We start from the raw sequence: 18,781 nt of genomic DNA, 5'->3' as shown, positions 1-18,781 counted from the left end.
CCCCCCAGAAGGATGCTAACATGAATTCCCATGATCACACCCGATGCTCAGGCTTTTGCTCCCGAGGAAAGGAGCAGTTAATGGGGGTGCCTCCTACCCCAGCCTCCACCCCCCTACACCCCCGTGGGCAACCAAGGCCACATCTGGAATCGAAGTTGTCACGGTAAGTGAGGAATCGAGAGAGCTTCAGATTGATCAAGCAAGGCGTGGCCAGGAACGCTGCAGGCTGCAGCTGCCTCCGATCTAGGACTGTGTCCCAAGCCATGGGTGTCTAATAACACATAATAAATGCCTCTTAAGGTAGTGGCTGGGTGTTTGGGCTGAGATGACTGAAAGGAACCTCATGTGGTACAAAAAGTCATGACCCCGTGTTCTGGGCTCTTCTGTCACATCTGGGCTGCAGTGGCCACCTCTGCAGACCACCAAACATGGGAATGCCTGGCGGAGGGACAAGGCAAGACACAGGACGCGGCTAGCACTGTGTACACCCCTAATTTCAGGTGAACACCACCCAGAAGAGAACCTCAAGCTCCAATCTGCATTGTCATTCCTGTCCTGTAATTCTCTTGGTATTTTCTTCCTCCCATGCCTTATTATTTCAAGCAACATCTTTTGTCTTTTTCCTCAAGAGGAGAAATGAGTTGTGTGCATGACAGACTAGCATGACAAGTTAATAGTGTTGCCTTCAAGTATACAGTAATGAGCTTAGCACAGTCTGCCCTGACTGGTGTGGGATGCTTCTTTGTCAGTGATGTTTGTTTAATCAGGACTCTATTCAGGATCTGCGGGGTTGGAGAGCCACCTGCTGGCCACATAGATGTCTATCGCCATGCTCCGCCGACATCTTCCTCTGTGACAAAGACCAAAACCCGATCCGCAGTTAGTGACCTCTAGTGATCATGCCTTGGAACTTTTCTTTCGGATTGAATTTAGGGATGTTCAGCATGCCATTCAGACAATTTGCGATTTTAGAGGACAAGCAGCAAGGCAGTAACCATTTTGAGTGTATCGAAATGTCAGTAATGTCCAATTCTTTTTGTTTGGCAGAAAAGATCCCCACAATTGTAAGGCACTTTTGATTCTGATAGCCTGAGTTATGGATGCTTCATTTTGCATGCCTGTGTTGATTTGTGTTGACATACCGTTGAATTGAGTAACAAGAGGACAGGTTTCTGACTTCTGAGGATTATGTCTTCTTCAGTACTCTTCTCTTTCTTTTCCTCCTTCCACTCCATACTGCTTTGGCTAATCCAGGTCTTCTATATTTTCACACATGCATTTGAGAATCATGGTCAGTTTTTAACCAAAAAACAAAACAAAACAAAAAAAGCCCCCATTTCCCTCATTGCCTAAACAAAACAAAACCAAAAACAAATCCCTGACCCAGTGAGTTTTTTTAAAATTAGAAATGCACTGAAACTATAAATAAATGAGAAGATTTTAGATTGAGATTGTGTTGAATCTAGCCATCAGTTTTGAGAGAACTGGTATTTTACCATTTGTGTAATCTATGAGGATTGTTGTATATATATATTTAGCTCTACTCTGATTTCCCTGTTATATTTTGTACTTCTCATGGTAAAGTATCAACCTTATTCATTCAACTTATTCACAGGTATTTAAATGTTTGATGCTATTGTAAATTACATTTAAAGTATTTTTCTTTCCAATTGTTTTAATATTTTACAATTTAATCTTTTATTTATTTGTTTGTTTGTTTCTTCATTTGTTTATTTATTTTTCTGGTCTAGGGGCTTGAAATCAGGACCTGGATATTACCCCTGAGCTTTTGTGTGTTTAGAGCTAGCCCTCTACCACTTGAGTCACATGACTTGAGTCATTTAGCCAGGGAGCTACCACCACCTTAGAAAATAAATGTTGGCATGTTTTACACACACACGATGCCTTGTGAACAGGTGCAGGATGGCTAAAGAAAGCCACAGAACAGAAGAATGCAGACACAGTCTCACACAGATGTGGTCACCTGCTGTGTGACAAAGGTGTCATGTCACTGAAGTACAGCGAGGAAAAGAAGCTAGACTTAAGGAATGGCTCTGCTCATCTAGATATCTATCTAGATGGAGAAAAAGGAAACTTGGAACTTTAGTTTACATGATGTCCAAATATCAATTCCAAATATTGACACTATTTTCATGCCCTTGGAAATAAGTTTTTCTTAAGCATGCAGAAAAAGCACTCACCATAAAGACAGATCAATCATAGTGGGTACAGCGAACATGATTAAAACTGGAAACTTTGTTTTCTTAAAAGATACTACTGGGGGCTGGGGATGTAGCCTAGTGGCAAGAGTGCCTGCCTCAGATACACGAGGCCCTAGGTTTGATTCCCCAGCACCACATATACAGAAAACGGCCAGAAGCGGTGCTGTGGCTCAAGTGGCAGAGTGCTAGCCTTGAGCGGGAAGAAGCCAGGGACAGTGCTCAGGCCCTGAGTCCAAGGCCCGGACTGGCAAAAAAAAAAAAAATACTACTAAGAGGGTAAAATAAATGATCTACAAATCAAAAGAACATATGAGGAAAACAATCTCCCACAAAGAAGACATAAGAAACTCCTGAAAAATCAAAGGAACAAGAAAGACGCTATAATTTTGAGAAGTAAATGAAAGTCATTACCAGGGCAGCACTGCATAGAAATGATAACCATGGACCGATAAACAGATGAGAAAGTCGATATGGCTTTCCTATTGCTACTATGACAAGTTACCACCAACCCAGTGATCTGAGACAGACTTTCTAGAAGGGTGCTCACCACCAGACATAATCTGGAGGACACACGGTAGCACCAGTTATATATTTGAAGAGCCTCCAGCTCTCCAAATGTCCATCAACACTACAAAGAATGAGCGAATGAACTGGGGCCTGCTCATCCGAGAAAATACTAAACTACCATGAGAATCGAGAAGTTCTTGCTATCATTACAAGGAAGCGTCTCTGCAATATAATATGGAAGGAACAGGACCACCCAGGTTCGCTGAAGCACACACGGCCTGCGTCCAGTTCCATGAAGTTGAAAACCAGGTGGGTTCCATGCATGGAGGCAGAGGTCAGAGCAGGGGTCCCCTTTGGGATGGAAAGGGGCAGACATGGAGGTGGTGGCGAGCCAGGCGGTGTTCTCTATCTGGGTTTGGGACTGGTCCCATGGAACGTGTTCATGCTAAAAAGAAAAACAACATCCAAGTTGTTCATTCATGATTTCTATACTTTACATGTATAGTCAGTATACGTTGGTCACAAGAAACTTACCAGCAAAGTGCATTGTAAGTTGTTCATTATGCATGAAGTCTTTTGGAGAATGCTTTGAAAGAGATATAAGTCATTATGGAGTACACTTTACCCTTCCCACTCCATCTTAAAGTTTATGTTCTTTGTGTTGTTGTTTGTTTTTTTTAACTTGGAGGAAAGTTTATTTCCTTTTCAAGATCTTCACCCTCTCCAGTTGAAAGTGGGTTGAAAGCGACTTTAAGTTTGCAGAGTAGCTGGAAAGTTGAGAATATCCTCTCAGGAAATGGGTCCTGAATTGCTTGAATGTGCTTCACAGCTTACAAAAACAGGCTTGGTGGGAATGTCAGCTTCTGTCCCTAATCTACTGCCAACTGCACTTGATTTAGAAATTCCATAGTGACTCATCTTGGGTGGTGACAACGAGATTAAGATGAGTTAGGCCACTGGGGCACAAAAGGTATCGGTTACCAGTAAGCCAGCCTCTCTTTGTAGTGGCCCTTCAATAATGCAGAGATTCCCAGTGGGTTTCCAGCTCACACATGACTGAAACTGGTCTCTTATTACAAGATCCTTTATACTGTAGTTTCTCTTAATCTCATGGGCCCTTATTTGCTTGCTTGTTTATTTACTTACAGATGTGCTTTGAGCAGCCCTGTAGTGAAAGAACAGAAGTCCCTGAAATCATAAGATAGAAATGAATGGAGATGCTCACTGTCTTTCCATCATCTGTGCACCATATTGGACTGTGCCTGTGAGTCTCCATGTTTGCAAGAAGAAAGCTTCCATTTAGTTCTCAGATAGAATATTAACTTCTGTCCTTTTCTTACACATCTCCTTGTCCACTTGTGGGCTCTAGGGGGCTGGGAGCAGGTCCCAGATGCTCCACCACTAGCCCCTCTCTCCGATTCCCTCCCTCTCAGTGGTGCTCAAGGTGGAGGAAGGCTTGCTGAAGAGGGATCTGTCTCAGTGAGAAGGGCTTACAGTGTGAACTCTCACCCCGGGTACCAGGAGGTTGCTGGGGCTCCAGATCCAAGCTGGCTCCCCCATCACCTTCTGTCTGCAACAAATCTTGCAGGTTGATCTCTTTTCTTCTTGACTGCCTCATTCATATTGATTTTGGATGGCCACACACTGCCCAGACCTAGGGGTGGGCCAGAGTGTGTGTGTCCCAGAAGGCTCCAGAAGCTCGGAAATACTGCCCTGCAGAACTGAACTGATGAGACTGGCAGAAGGGAAAAACAGTTCTGCCTAAGTAGGGGAGGAGGAAGAGGAGGAGGAGAAGGAGGAAGAAGAGGGCACATTCAAAATTATAGGGAAGTCTTAGTCAGGTCTAGTTGCTACAACAAATTAGCACAGACTAGGTGACTTATAAACTAGACACTTTGCTTCATCTCAGGTTAGAGGAAGCGTGGGAAGGGTGAGATCAGGGCTATCAGATTCGTTTAGGTCACAGACTTGGCTTTCTCTGGATGTTTTCTTTGATAAGGGTACCCATCCTACCTTAGGGCCTCGCCTTATGATGTCATCACTTCCCAAAGGCCCTGCCTCCTGATGCTGCCATCTGCCGGCTAGGATGTTAAAATATGTTTGTTTGTTTGTTTGTTTTTCCCAGGAACACATACATGAATAGAATTAGATAATAATAAGAGTTAAATGGGGGGAGAAGGGTCAGGGAGAGGCAGGGGAAAATGAGGGAGGAGGTAGCAAGTTGGATAAGAAATGTACTCACTGTATTATGGATGAAACTGTAACCCCTCTGTATTTCACTTTGACAGTGATATAAATTTAAAAAAAAAGAGTTAAACATTGAAATGTTGGACCCAGAAATTCAGATACATATTTTTCCTAAGACTGGTTCTCTTATAGCTCTGTCATTCAAAAAGCCTTTAAGGAAAATTAATTTATTTGTGTTTGTGTGTGTGTGTGAGAGACAGAGAAAGAGAGGGGGAGGGGACAGCTCTGGGGTTTGAACTCAGGGCCTGGGTGCTGTCCCTAAACTTTTGTGCTCAAGACTAGTGCTCTGCCCCTTGAGCCACAGCTCCACTTCCAGTTTGTTTGTGGGTTTTTTTTTTTGGGGGGGGGAAGCTAATTGGAGATAAGAATCTCACAGACTTTCTTGCCATGTTGGCTTCAAACAGTGGTCCTCAGAGCTCAGCCTCCCGAGTAGCTAGGATGACAGGCCACTGGCACCTGACTGAATTATCTATTTTTATGATTATTCAGGTAATATTAATGTAGAAAACTCAAGCAATAGAACCATGTTAGATAGGAAATCACCCTAAATCTCTCCAGTTGGGTACCCAGTAAATGTTTCAGGGGACAGTCCTCAGAGTGGGACTCAGAAGGGCATCTCCTATAGTCCTCAAAATGTGGCAAATTTTTATAACTGGCAGTCAACTGGGAAAATGTGAAGGGAAAATTCTGTAAGCTTTACACTTAAGATGTGTTCACTTTGCTGTTGGCATTTTCTGTATTATTGAATTTTTTTCCAGATCTACTTATGTTTTTGTAGAAATAGAATTATATTATCCATGCTATTTTAATAGTAAGTGTTCTCCCAAGGAATCACACATTATAGAACATTTCCCTAGGAATATATTTACATACACATCTTTGTCTGAGGCAGGGAACATTTCATGTCAAGGTTTAGAATTCTATTAAAGCTGTGCTATGGTTTGAATGTGGGTCCCTTTCTCAGGTTCACGGGGTGATGGCACTAAGTAAGAGATGTAGCACCGGGGAGGTGATTAGGTCATGAGAGCGGCACCTTCGGATGTGGGATGAGTAGTGCCCTTACAGAAGAGACTCAGGGAGTTTGTGGGCCCCTTTAACCATGGGAGTCGTCAATGAAAACCTGTCATTCATGAGAAAGGGGTCCCTCACCAGACATCCCTGGTAAGCACCTACATCTTGGACTTCCCGATCTCCCAAGCTAGGAAAAATGAATTTCTATTGTTCAGAAGCCACCATCTGTGGTATTTTGTTATGACAGCCCAAACAGATTAATGCAAGCTAACCTAAGAAAATCAAACATTAGGAAATGAATAGGACCGGCCTCTGCTCAACCCAATGCTCTTTCTTGTGTGGAAAGATAATGAAGACGGCAGATCTTCGGCAACATCTCTAATTTATTTTACTAACCATTATTTTGAAAAACTTCAAATTTCATAACAGTTACCCAGGGCAGCAGCATGGTTTTCAATGGGATGCTTTCTTCCCTGAAAGTGATGTTAATGAGACTGTGCTATATCCATCGAGTTCTTTGTGTGCGGACTTGGTGTTGCATGACAGAGAAGGTGTCTGGTGTCTTGCCAATGAATCAGAATTGTTGGTTTAATTATGTGGGCAGGTGGTAGAATACCTTCCTTTTGTTACTGTCCTGGCGATCCATTCAGTTGCTATGTGTTGATAAAGAATCTAATATGTGCATATCTGTGTCGGATGCTGGGCATATAATAATCAATGCATTTCTACCACACTCCAATCACCAGGGCCCAGGGGAAATTTGTGGAGGTGTTTCTTTTGATGCCAGTTCCTAAGCCTGACTGATGGTGAGGGCTGGCCCAGGATAATCTTATCAAGGACAGTGGTGGACGCCAAAGAGGAAGAAAATGTGGAGGTAGAAAGAGAACAGCAAGGGCTGAGAATGTGGCTTTAGCGGTACAGTGCTTGCCTAGCGCACGCAAAGCCCTGAGTTCCATTCCTCAGTATCACATAAACAGAAAAAAGCCAGAAGTGGCGCTGTGGCTCAAGTGGCAGAGTGATAGCCTTGAGCAAAATAAACTCAGGGACAGTGCTCAGGCTCTGAGTTCAACCCCCCCCCCCCCAAAAAAAAAAGAGAGAATAGAAAGCAGAGGCCTAAAGACCTGGAAACATCTTGAGGGCCAAGTTGAATCACTACTGTGATTTGAAGCCAGAAATTTGAGACTGGAGCAACAAAACAAAATGAACATAGAGTAGATGGTGATGCAGAATTAAAGTCATTAAAAGGCATAAAGAGCAAGGGACCAAGGATGAAACAAAGTCACCTACTGGCATCTGAAAACTGATACTTAGGATAACTATATTGGGGGCCCAAGCATGGTGGCACACTCTTGTAATCCCAGCTACTTAGCATGGATTGTAGTCTGAGGCCAGCACAGGCAAAAACTATTAGCAAGACCCTATTTGAAAAGTAAACTAAAGCAGAATGAGCTGGGAGTATGGCTCAAGTAGTAGAGTACAGTGCTTTGAGTTCAACCCCCAATACTGTCAACAACAACAACAAAAGTAGCCATGGGAGCAAAGAGAAGACACTCAAGATGGAAAATGTATATGCATGTAATCACATACCGGTTGTGAATTTTAAGTGCATTGTACTCATAATCTGACTCATTGAATTGAAGGCCTTTTGTACAATTACTTGAAATTAAGAAAACAAAGTAATTAAAACCTGTGGAACCAATAAGAACTGGTTAGGTCTAACTTTACCATAATGTTAGAATGATCAATGTGCTTGAATTTAAGTGCCAGATCTATTGAAAGAATATGATGTTTAAATACTGGGTACTGGATGCATGAGAATCCAGCATCTTTCACAGAAATATGAGTACTCTAGTATACACTCCTGCTCACGTAGGTTATATTAAGTAAAAACAGCGACTCAAAATGTGGGTCTTTCCATGGACAGGATAAAATTGCCACTAAGGATGGACTGGAGACACAACACAACGCAAGGAATAGGAAGTGTTACCTCAAGACTTAACAGCAGATGCTGGGTGGTCTGGTTTGCTAATGATGGAATGAGCCTCTTACTGTAAAACTGGAAAAATGTGAAAACAAAACAAAAATTTGGCCCAAGGGGGGATATGTTGTACTGATTATGAAGAATGAGAAAGGCATTTGCAGAAGTAGAACACAAGTTGATTTCTTTTTGGTGAACATTCATGTTTAATAGAATGGCTAATGGATGCTCCCCTCTTAACCTCTAACCTGACACGTAAGCCAAGTACTCAGTGTGGAAGAAATTCCCATCCGCTCTGTTGGGTTTGATCCCAGTGGAAATTTCATTTCTATTGTTTCTTACAATAAATGGATTTATTTTGGCTCCCATTGTTCAAGGAAATACTCTGATTCTCATGTTCTTTCCAGCCAATGGTATGAGGAAGACTTCCAGAGGAGAAAGCAGATGTGTGTGTGTGTGTTTGTGCACGCATGCATGCACGCACACACATTGTGTCTGCTGCAGAGGTGGACATTTGTAAGGAACTTGCAGATTCAGAACTGACATGGGAAGATAGAAGGAAAACTACGAAACAGTCAAGGAGAATCCAGAGCATGCTATCTTCTTCTGCAGCTCCAAAGCCAGTTTGAACTTCTACTCCTTTCAGTATTTTGGTCTATAAAACATATGCATTAAAAAATTTTTTCCCAGACCTGTTGTGTGAACTTTGGGCCTAGCTGCTGTCCTTGAGCTTTTGGGAACACCACTAGCATTCTACCACTAGAGCCGCAGCTCCACTTCCAGCTTTTTGTGATCAATAGTAGATTAGAGTCTTGCGGACTTTTCTGCCTGGGCTGGCTTTGAACCATGATCCTCAGATCCTCAGATCTACTCAGGATTACAGGTATGGTATATGGGTGCCTGGCATCATATGAATTTTGATTAAATTTCTTGTTTAAAATGTGAGAGAGAGGGAAGGAAAAGGAGAGTGTGGGGAGAAATAGTGAAACATTATTATTTCTATTAGTGTGGAGGAAAATTTGACACCAATTAATGTATTGAATGGAGTGGACATTCCTAATCTTCCGTCTTGGAAACTGTTATCACCACAAACACATCAGGTGGCCATATCCATTGCTTTAGACAATTAAGGGTGATATCATGCCTACTGGATCAATATTTGACTAAAACTCAGGTAAGAGACAGGCATGACCCAGGGTCCTTCTGACCAGATTTCCACAGTGGTTGCACTAGCTTACATTCCCACTGCATCTGAGCCAGTACTTGTTGTTTGTTTTCTTGGTGACTGCTGCCCTGACTGGGGTGAGATGAAATGTCTGTTGACTGGATTTGCATTTACTTTGTGGTTAGAGGTGTTGAACTTTTATCCATGAATTCATTTGCCATTTATACTTCTTTGTAGAATTGTCTCTTCTACTTGTCTAGTTATTGGAGTATTTGTTCTTTGAGTTTTTGAAAATTCTTTATATAATGTGGGTATTAAAACCTTGTTTGATGAAGAGCTTTCATATTTTTTCCCATTCTATGGAGTTGTCTTCTCTCCATTCTGGTAATTGTCTTCATTGAGGGGCAAAAGCATTTTAACTTGATGGAATTCCATTTGTCTCACAGATGTAACTAATTTTCCTTGTCAATTATATTATTATTAAAATGAACTCATGTCAGGAAAAAAAAATCCCCTATCTTGATTTTTCTTGCATACTAGAATATAGGGAGCTCCTTGGTCCTTGTTTTTTGTTTTTTGTTTTTTTCCCTAAAGAGCTTCTTTGCATTCTGTGCCAGCACAGTAAGTGCCACAATTTATTAATCAGCCAGCTGCTAACTGACATTGAGGTTCTCCCACTAAATTGCCACCTCATATTATACTGTAACTAACAAACAGCCTAAAATGTAATTTAATAGATGTCCAGCATGCATGCATGCGTGTGTGTGTGTGTGTATGTGTGTGTGTGTGTGGTGTGATTGGTAGTTTAAAAGGTATGCACATATTGCAGTTTTGTAGTTACTAGCAAATTACTTTTATAAGGGCAAAAGTAAAGAATCGTAAGGAAAACGGAGTAAAACTTGAGTGTATTACCACAGGAGAGTAACCTCAGTGTTTTCAGTATCCTTTTTTTTTTTTTTTTTAATAAGTGCAGTGTAGGCCTAAAGAGAAGCATACAGGACGAACAAGTGGAAGCTCTTGTTGCAAGGAACTGTAGAGGGTTACTGTGGAGAGCATCTTTTGGCAATCTTTGCATTTTATTGATTAAGAAATCAGGGAGTGCTGGGCATATGGCCTAGTGGTAAAGTGCTTGTCTGGTATACATGAAGTTCAATTCTTCAGCAATATACATATCTGGAAGTTGAGCTGTGGCTCAAGTGGCAGAGTGCTAGCCTTGAGCACAAAGAAGCCAGGGACAGTGCTCAGGCCCTGAGTCCAAGCCCCAGGACTGGCAAAAAAAAAAAAAAAAGAAAAAAGAAATCAGGGAGTGCTGGATGCTGGTGGATCACATGGGCATTCCTAGCCACTTAAGAGGCTGAGAACCAGAGGTTCACAGTGGGGAGCCAACCTGGCAGAAAAGTCCTCTCCATGGGTGGGGTGGACAGGGTGCCTGGCACTCCAGTGACAAAGGGAAGTCCACCGGAGGTGGCTCTTATCTCAGGAGCTCATTTGGTGGGTGGGAGACCCACTACGAAAAATAACCAAGGAAAAGCATGGCTGGAGGCCCTAGTCAGTGGTATTACACCAGCCTAGCAAGTGGGAGACTCTGAATCCAAACTGCAGGACCACCGGGAAGAGCAGCAGTGACACAGCAGCAACAGCAACAACACAACAACAGCAGCAACAGTACAACAGTCACACAGCAATAACAACAACACAACAGAACAACAACACAGTCAACAACAAAAACAGGTTTGTTTGTGGGTTTGTGGGGTTTTTTTGCCAGTCCTGGGACTTGAACTCAGGGCCTGAGCACTGCCCCTGGCTTCTTATTGCTCAAGGCTAGCACTCTACCACTTGAGCCACAGCGCCACTTCTGGCCGTTTTCTCTATATGTGGTGCTGAGGAATCGAACCCAGGGCTTCATGTATACAAGGTCGTACTCTACCAGTAGGCCATATTCCCAGCCCCCCAAACAGATTTTTTTTTTTAAATCCTAGGTTGTCGCTACACTTTCTCCCTTTTTATCCCTTTATTGCCATGTTTTTGGAGAAGTAGTTTTACTTAAATGTACTTTACAAAGTTCTCTTGAAGATTTGTGTGGCTCATCAAAAACAGAGACATCTTATAAGTGAAATGAACTCCAAGATACGGAAACAAGTGGTGTATCGATGCCAGTATTTTTAATGTACTATGTGAAATTATTTCTTTTTTCTTTTGCTTATCTTCCCTGTGTTTTAGCCCCTGTTATTATTGTATTTGATTCTGGTACCTGGGTATTGTATATGCACTTATATGGATTAGGGAAGAGAAGGGGAACATCAAAATGGTGAGACAAAGGGCAAAAGGCAAACCAATGCAACAGCAATGCTTACAAGACAACATGTTGTAAACTAACTGTACAACTCAGGGGGTGGGTGGGATTGGGAGCTTCCACTTGCTAGGCAACATTCTACAATTTGTGCCATACCCCCCATCCTAGCCCTTTCTTGCATTGATGTTTTTTTCCCAGATAAGTTTTTGTGCTTTTGCTGGATATTGGCTGCAGATCGTGATCCTTATTTCTCTGTTCCTTGCATAGCTGGAGTGAGCCATATGAGCCATTAGGAATGACCAGCCATGCTTGGACCCAGTGTTTTTGCTTATTTTCTTTTTAGAAAACAGTTTAAGTCAACACAGAGTAAGGAATTTAAGCATGCACAGCAAATTCTTGGAAAGTTCTATGAGTTTTTATCTGACCATCAACCTAAACTTCTTACTGCAAGCCAAAACATTTTCCCATGTCATCTCTCTTCAAGAGGTGTTAAGTTGCAGGACAGCCAGGATGAAAAAAGAAAAAAAAATAAAGAGTCAGATTTTAATAATATCCAGTCCTAGATGCCATCAGCAAGATGCCATTTCCTGGAAAGAACGATGTTATTACAGAGTTATTATTTGTAATGATTTGCTTGATACGATCAACAAAGAAAAAGTAAATTATCCAAATGGGACTTCTGGCAGGGAGCTGCATTCTCATTAGAGGAAACATTAGTGGCCAAACACGTTTGAGTAAACACAGAGATGGACTTGATGCTGGAAAGGAGGGGCTGCTGGTGGAGACCACAAGAAGTTCCAAGGCCAAGGAATTCTGGTGTTATCCACTGAGGGCAAATAAAAGCAGCTTGACCTTTTCCAAGCTTCTTAGCACTCTTAGCCAAAATTTATAGTTCAGCAACAATTTTAAAAGTCAAAATAACATAGTTTTCATATGTCATGTGTTTTATCACTGTCCTCTTTTAGATTCTCAGATGTAATGGCATAAACGCTGGAGCCCTGACTGTCCAGAAAAAATAGGGAGAAGAATGTGAGGGAGACGAAGACTCCGAGTTATTGCCATGAGCTCATCAAACTTTAAAAACACTTAAGTTAGAGCTGAAGGCTTTGGCTACGTTACTCTTAGTTTGCCAGTGAACAAATGCTGTGCAAAAACTTGGACTATGTCATCGACAGATTTGTTATAAAACGTATAGAAGATTTAACAAAGAGAAGTTATTTTTATAGTTTGGAAAATTACCTTTTGTTTGTTTGTTTTTGTTTTTGTTGCCAGTCCTGGGGCTTGAACTCAGGGCCTGAGCACTGTCCTTGGCTTCTTTTTGCTCAAGGCTAGCACTCTGCCACTTGAGCCACAGCACCACTTCCAGCTTTTTCTATATATATGTGGTGCTAAGGAATCAAACCCAGGGCTTCATGGATACAAGGCAAGCATTTTACCACTAGGCCATATTCCCAGCCCAGAAAATTACCTTTTAAGAAGACATAGATTTGGGGGCACTGATGGCTCACTCAAGAGCTGAGATATGAGAGTTTTAGTTTGAAATCAACCAGGACAGACAAATCCATGGGACTCTTATCTCCTATTTACTAGCCAAAAGCTGGAAGCAGAAGTGTGGCTCAAGTGGTAGAGAGACAATCTTGAGCAGAAAAAGCAAAGGGAGAGTGGGAGGCCCTGAGTTTAAGCTCCAAGATCAGCACACACACACACACACACACACACACACACACAAACACACACACTATAAAACGAAAAAAAACAAGGAAATTTTAAGTTATGTAAGTGGCATTGCAATATAGTTTTCTTCTTTTCCAGCTTTTTGTTGGTTAATTGGAAATATAAGTCTCATGGGCTTTCCTGCCTGGGCAACCTCCTGACCAGTTAGGAATACAGGCATGAGCCTCTAGCACCCAGCTTCAATGATTATTTTTATTATAGTTATTTTTAATGGCTAAAAGCAGGTACAAGGGGCTGGAAATATGGCCTAGTGGCAAGAGTGCTTGCCTCACATACATGAAGCCCTGGGTTCAATTCCCCAGCACCATGTATATAGAAAGTGGCGCTGTGGCTCAAGTGGTAGAGTGCCAGCCTTGAGCAAAAAGAAGCCAGGGATAGTGCTCAGGCCCTGAGTCCAAGGCCCAAGACTGGCAAAAAAAAAAAAAAAAAAAAAGCAGATACAAAAAAGATCCCAATTTGCAAATGACATGATCCTATCTTTAACTGACCCTATAGACTCCTATAAGCTACTAGAGCTGATTCAAAACTTTGCAAAAGTAGCAGCACATAAAATCAGCCCATAAAAATAAGTAGTTTTCCTGTACTCCAGCATGAGAAGATCAGTACTGAAATGAAGAAAGTAACTCCATTTGCAATAGTCTCCGAAAAAAAGCAAAACAACACCTTAGGAATTTACCAAGGTGTGAATGACCTCTACAGTGAAAAACTACAAAAAAATTAATGAAGGAAATAGAAGGCAACATAAGGAAACAGAAAGAACTTCCGTTTTCCTGGATTGGCAGAATTAGCATTATGAAACTAGCAATACTGTCCAAAGCAATCTACAAATTCAATTCAATAAGCATTAGCATTTCAACATCATTTTTCAGTGAGGTAGAGAAAATAATTTTTAAAAATTTATATGGAACCATAAAAGGCACTGAATCACAAAAGTGATCTTTAGCAGAAAAAGTAGTGCTGGAGGTATGAAAATACCAAACTTCAAACTTTACTAGAGAGCTCTAATAATGTGAATAACTTGGTTCTGGTGTAAAACAGGCCGGAGGACCAATGGAACAGAATGGAAGACCCAGAAGTAAACCCACAGAGCTAGAGTCATATAATATTCAATATGGGTGCCCAAAATGCAGTCTGGAAGAAAGACAGCTTCTTTAACAAATGGTGCTGGGAACACTGGATATCCACATGCAGAAAACTGAAACTGGATGCTTATCTATCACCTTGTAATTCCTTAGATATGCAAAGCCAAAGTTCAACAAAGTAAATACCAGGAAGCAGGTACTTGAAGGGGCTTGGGTATGGTCAAGGGGAAAGAGGTGACAAACGAAGAGGAGAAGTGGGGGAAATGCAGTCAACCCTTCAATATACAACCTGCAAAATTAAGAAAAGTGAGGAAAGGGTTGGGAAAGGTGGGAACGGGTGACAATATTGAAAGGGGTGACACTGATCAAGATGCATTGTGCTGTGATCAACAGCAACTCCAATGTACAACTACTTAAAGATAACGATTAAAAGAAAATAGTGGGATTTGTGGCTGCACGGCGGAGACGGAGGCGGGGTTGGGGGGGGCGCCCGTGCCACGCGGTGGCCTTCGGGCGTAGTCTTCTCCCTGGGGGAAGGGCCAACAGACTTGTGAAGAATGTAGCACCTTATTCGGAGTGTATTATTGCACTGTATGCCGTCTGTTTGACAACGATAAGAAGCAGTACCATTGTGAAAACTGTGGAATTTGTAGGGTTGGTCCGAAAGAAGACTTTTTCCACTGTTTGAAATGTAACTTATGCTTAGCTATGAATCATCAAGGAAAACATAGTGTGTTGAAAATGTCTCCTGGCAGAATTGTCCAGTATGTTTGGAGGACATTTACACATCCTGAGTCGTCGCTCATGTCTTGCCATGCGGACATCTTTTACATAGAACATGTTATGAAGAAATGCTGAGGGCTGGGGATATGGCCTAGTGGCAAGAGTGCTTGCCTCGTATACATGAAGCCCTGGGTTTGATTCCTCAGCACCACATATACAGAAAATGGCCAGAAGTGGCGCTGTGGCTCAAGTGGTAGAGTGCTAGCCTTAAGCAAAAAAGAAGCCAGGGACAGTGCTCAGGCCCTGAGTCCAAGACCCAGGACTGGTCAAAAAAAAAAAAAACAGAAGAAATGCTGAAAGAAGGCTACCGCTGTCCGCTGTGTATGCGCTCGGCTCTAGATATGACACGGGACTGGACACAGCTGGACTACGAGGTGGCGCCCACCCCCATGCCGTCAGAGTACCAGAACATGACTGTGGACATTCTCTGCAATGACTGTAATGGACGATCGACCGTCCAGGCCCATATTTTAGGCATGAAGTGTAAGATCTGTGACTCCTACGATACTGCTCAAGCTGGAGGACGTTGAATTTCACAAGATCAGCAATGACCGGCATGTACTTAACTGGAAATGTCAGCGTTTTGTGATATAGAAAAAGCTCTGTGGAAAAGTATTCTGTTGTCATAATGTGTCATAATCTATGCATTAGAGTTGATGTGTTTTATACTAGTGTCAAGGCGTAAAATCATATTCCAAGTACTTAAGGATTCGGGGTCTCTTTCTAGACTTATAACTATATTGAATGAAAGCCTCTGATTGTGGTTTGGTTGGAAATTCCTTTAATTTGGAAGCCAGTGATGTTTGCCACTGATACATTCCTAGATGTGTATTATATTTTCATGGAACTTTGTTTTAAGTGACACTATGTGCGCAGGTTTCATTTCTAGTTGTTGATAGAACTAAACTTAATTCTAAGTAGTATTCTTGACTTAGAGGGCTGTGAGAATTAGTTCTACCATAATGTTAAAATCTAACTACATAGGCTTTTGAATTTTTTTTAAAAGCATCCCTTTGGATCAGTATAAGTGAGTTTTGATGTAATAAGTGCTAATAAATGTCGGGCTCGGGTCGCCTCCCCTGGCGTGGGGATCAAGGCTCAGCTACGCTTCTCACAACTCCCTTTCTCCCCCTCTCCCCTGGTCACCTGGCCGGCAGGTAAGGCCAGGATGGGGCGGGGGAGCCAGCACTGACCTCGCGTGCACGCATCCGGACAAGAACGCTTACCCACCTCCTTACCAGTAAAGAAAGCCAGGCATACGCAGGTCTCGGAGAAGCTTCAAGAGCTATCTGATTTATTAAGGCGGGGGTAAAGGGAAGTGATAGGAAGGGAAGGCGATAGGCCAGGACGCTGATAGGCTGGGAGCTTGTCACATGACCCCCGCATGAGCTAACGTCACTCGAAAGCGCCACGCCAGGGAGAGACTGGGGGCGCCTGGGCTGGCCAGAGAGTTGGGGGCTGGGTGCAAAGCCGGTTCCTCTGGTTCCAGACCCAGAGAACCGTGGCCTGCTTCCGCATTCCCCAGGGCTGGGGGGAAGGGCGGCGTCTGGGGCGCTCTCCAATGCCCTTCCCCCGTCAAGTCCAAAGGCTGGATCCCAACAAATAAAATTATATTGAAACATTGTTTTACAGAAAAAAAGAAAATAATGGCAACTCCTTCGTACAACTAAAGACAATAAAATATAAAAATACATAAGTAAAAGAAAACAAGTAAACAACAAAAGCAAAGATGCATGTTATGCTCAAGTTTTAGAAATAATGGTAAGGTGTATGGTGGTTCATCTTCCCCATTTTATAGTAGGAAATGAATTCACTTTGAATGGTACTCTACAGAAAGGCAGTAGATTCAATCACACGAAGGCTCAACTATTTAAGCTTGCCAGATGTGATGATGCATGCTTGCAGTCCTTGCTGGACAGGAGGTATAGGTAGAAGAACCACAGTCCAGGCTGGCTCTGGGGACAAAGCAGAAGACTCTATGACCCTGTCTGAAAAAGTCCTAATTTTTTTTTAAAGGGTTGGCAGTGTAGTTCAAATGGTAAAGCACTAGCCTAGCCAGGGTGAAACCCTGAGTTCAAGTCTTAGTATTGTCAAAACAATATAAATAAACTCTATACAAAAATGTCCCCAAATGTAGCTAAGAATTTTAGGAAGGTGTTATGAATTTATGAATGAGTCATAGTCTGCTGGTGATAGTGAGAGATTTGAGAGACACAAAGAACCTTGGGACAAACTTCTCTTTCCTCCCCAATTTATGATTGATGGATTACAACTATGTTTGTCAGTCAAGTTCTTTCTAGGGCAACCCAAAAATTGAGTTGTAGATATAAATGCAAACCTCTTTGGTACTGTGTCTTGAGTCTCCTTTCTGTCCTCCTCCCCTTTCCTATGCCACTCAGACCCCTGCATAGGACTGGATTTCTGGTGGATGTGAAATTTGATTTTCTTTTTACCCGTTGGGGCAAAACACGCAGTCCTGGGACCCATACAAATGACACTCAGCACTTAATCTAGATTCTGTGACTGTTTGTTGAACTGAAGATAAAAGCAAATCGTTACAAATGTGATCTGAGCTTTTGGGGCCAACTTCTCCATTTGTGTTGGTGAATGGCATTTGCAGCATGTCTGCTGGATGGAAATGAGCTGTTCCAGGTGTGGTAACCAGGGTTTGTAGTCCAAACCTGGCGCTACCCAAAGCCCAACAGGTGTTACTCGAGGGGCAGCGTGGAAAGTGAGGTCTCTTGCTTGGTTGTTTGGCTTTGGAACAATGTGCTCTTTTCACAGATGGAAAAAGTAAATATAAAGAGTTCTGAATTTTAGAATTCACTTGAGTCCGTTTTTTTTTTTTTTAAGCACCTGCATTAGGAAACATTTATGCTCACTCAAAAATTTCCACATTCTTCTACATTTTCTCCACTTCATAAATAAAACATGGTTTTCCTTGGGCCCCTTCTCACTGGGTGAAACCTAAAACTCAATTACTACCTACCCAGGGCAGAGGCTGCACTTAAATTGTAGAAGGCATTTAAGCTACAAAGGCATCGAGCTGTCCTGCCCTGATTGCCTATAACTGTTTCATACTGATTATAAGGAACACATTTTTTAGTATTTTTTATCTCCACGGAGGATGCTCATTTCAATATTCAATAAAATACAGTGTGACTGATAATACTTTGTGCTAGCAGCAATCACGCCATTTCTCTGGAGCACCCTAAAATTCCATTAGTGACGGCTCTGAATTCCATTAGTGAGGTGCCTGAAATTCCAACTACCTACGAGGGGGAACTCAGGAGGATCACAGTCCAGGGCAGACAGGATGGAAGTGCAAGGCCTTGTTCTAAAAACAGCTAAAGCAAAAAGAGCCAGGGGAGTAGCTCAAGTGGCAGAATGCCCGGTTCGCATGTAAGAGGCACAGAGTTCAATCCCCAGTATTGCCAAAAAAAAAAAAAAAAAAACAACCCACATTTTCAAAACCACATTAGCAGTGCTTTAACAGAATTTAACAGTGCCCTATGCTGGGTGCTGGTAGCTCACGCTTGTCTCCTAGCTACTCAGGAGGCTGAGATCTGAGGATCATGGTTCAAAGCCGGCCCAAGCAGAAAATTCCATGAGACTCTTATCTCCAATAAACTACTTAGAAAAAGCTGTGGCTCAAGTGGTAGAGCACTATAGCCCTGAGCACAAAGAGGCTCAGGGACAGCATCCAGGCCCAGAGTTTAAGCCCCAGGACTGGCAAAACAAACAAACAAAAACAAATAG

The 18,781-nt window shown here is 42.4% G+C and overlaps 1 pseudogene; it reads left to right on the top strand.

The window, feature by feature from the left end:
- Positions 1-944: 944 nt before the first annotated feature.
- LOC125357601 lies at positions 945-15,857 on the top strand (annotated as a pseudogene).
- Positions 15,858-18,781: the final 2,924 nt, after the last annotated feature.

Source organism: Perognathus longimembris, chromosome 9, assembly GCF_023159225.1.
Source record: "Perognathus longimembris pacificus isolate PPM17 chromosome 9, ASM2315922v1, whole genome shotgun sequence".
Classification (NCBI taxonomy): Eukaryota; Metazoa; Chordata; class Mammalia; order Rodentia; family Heteromyidae; genus Perognathus; species Perognathus longimembris.
Note: the sequence above shows the minus strand (reverse complement) of the source record. Positions and strands in the feature narration are given on the sequence as shown.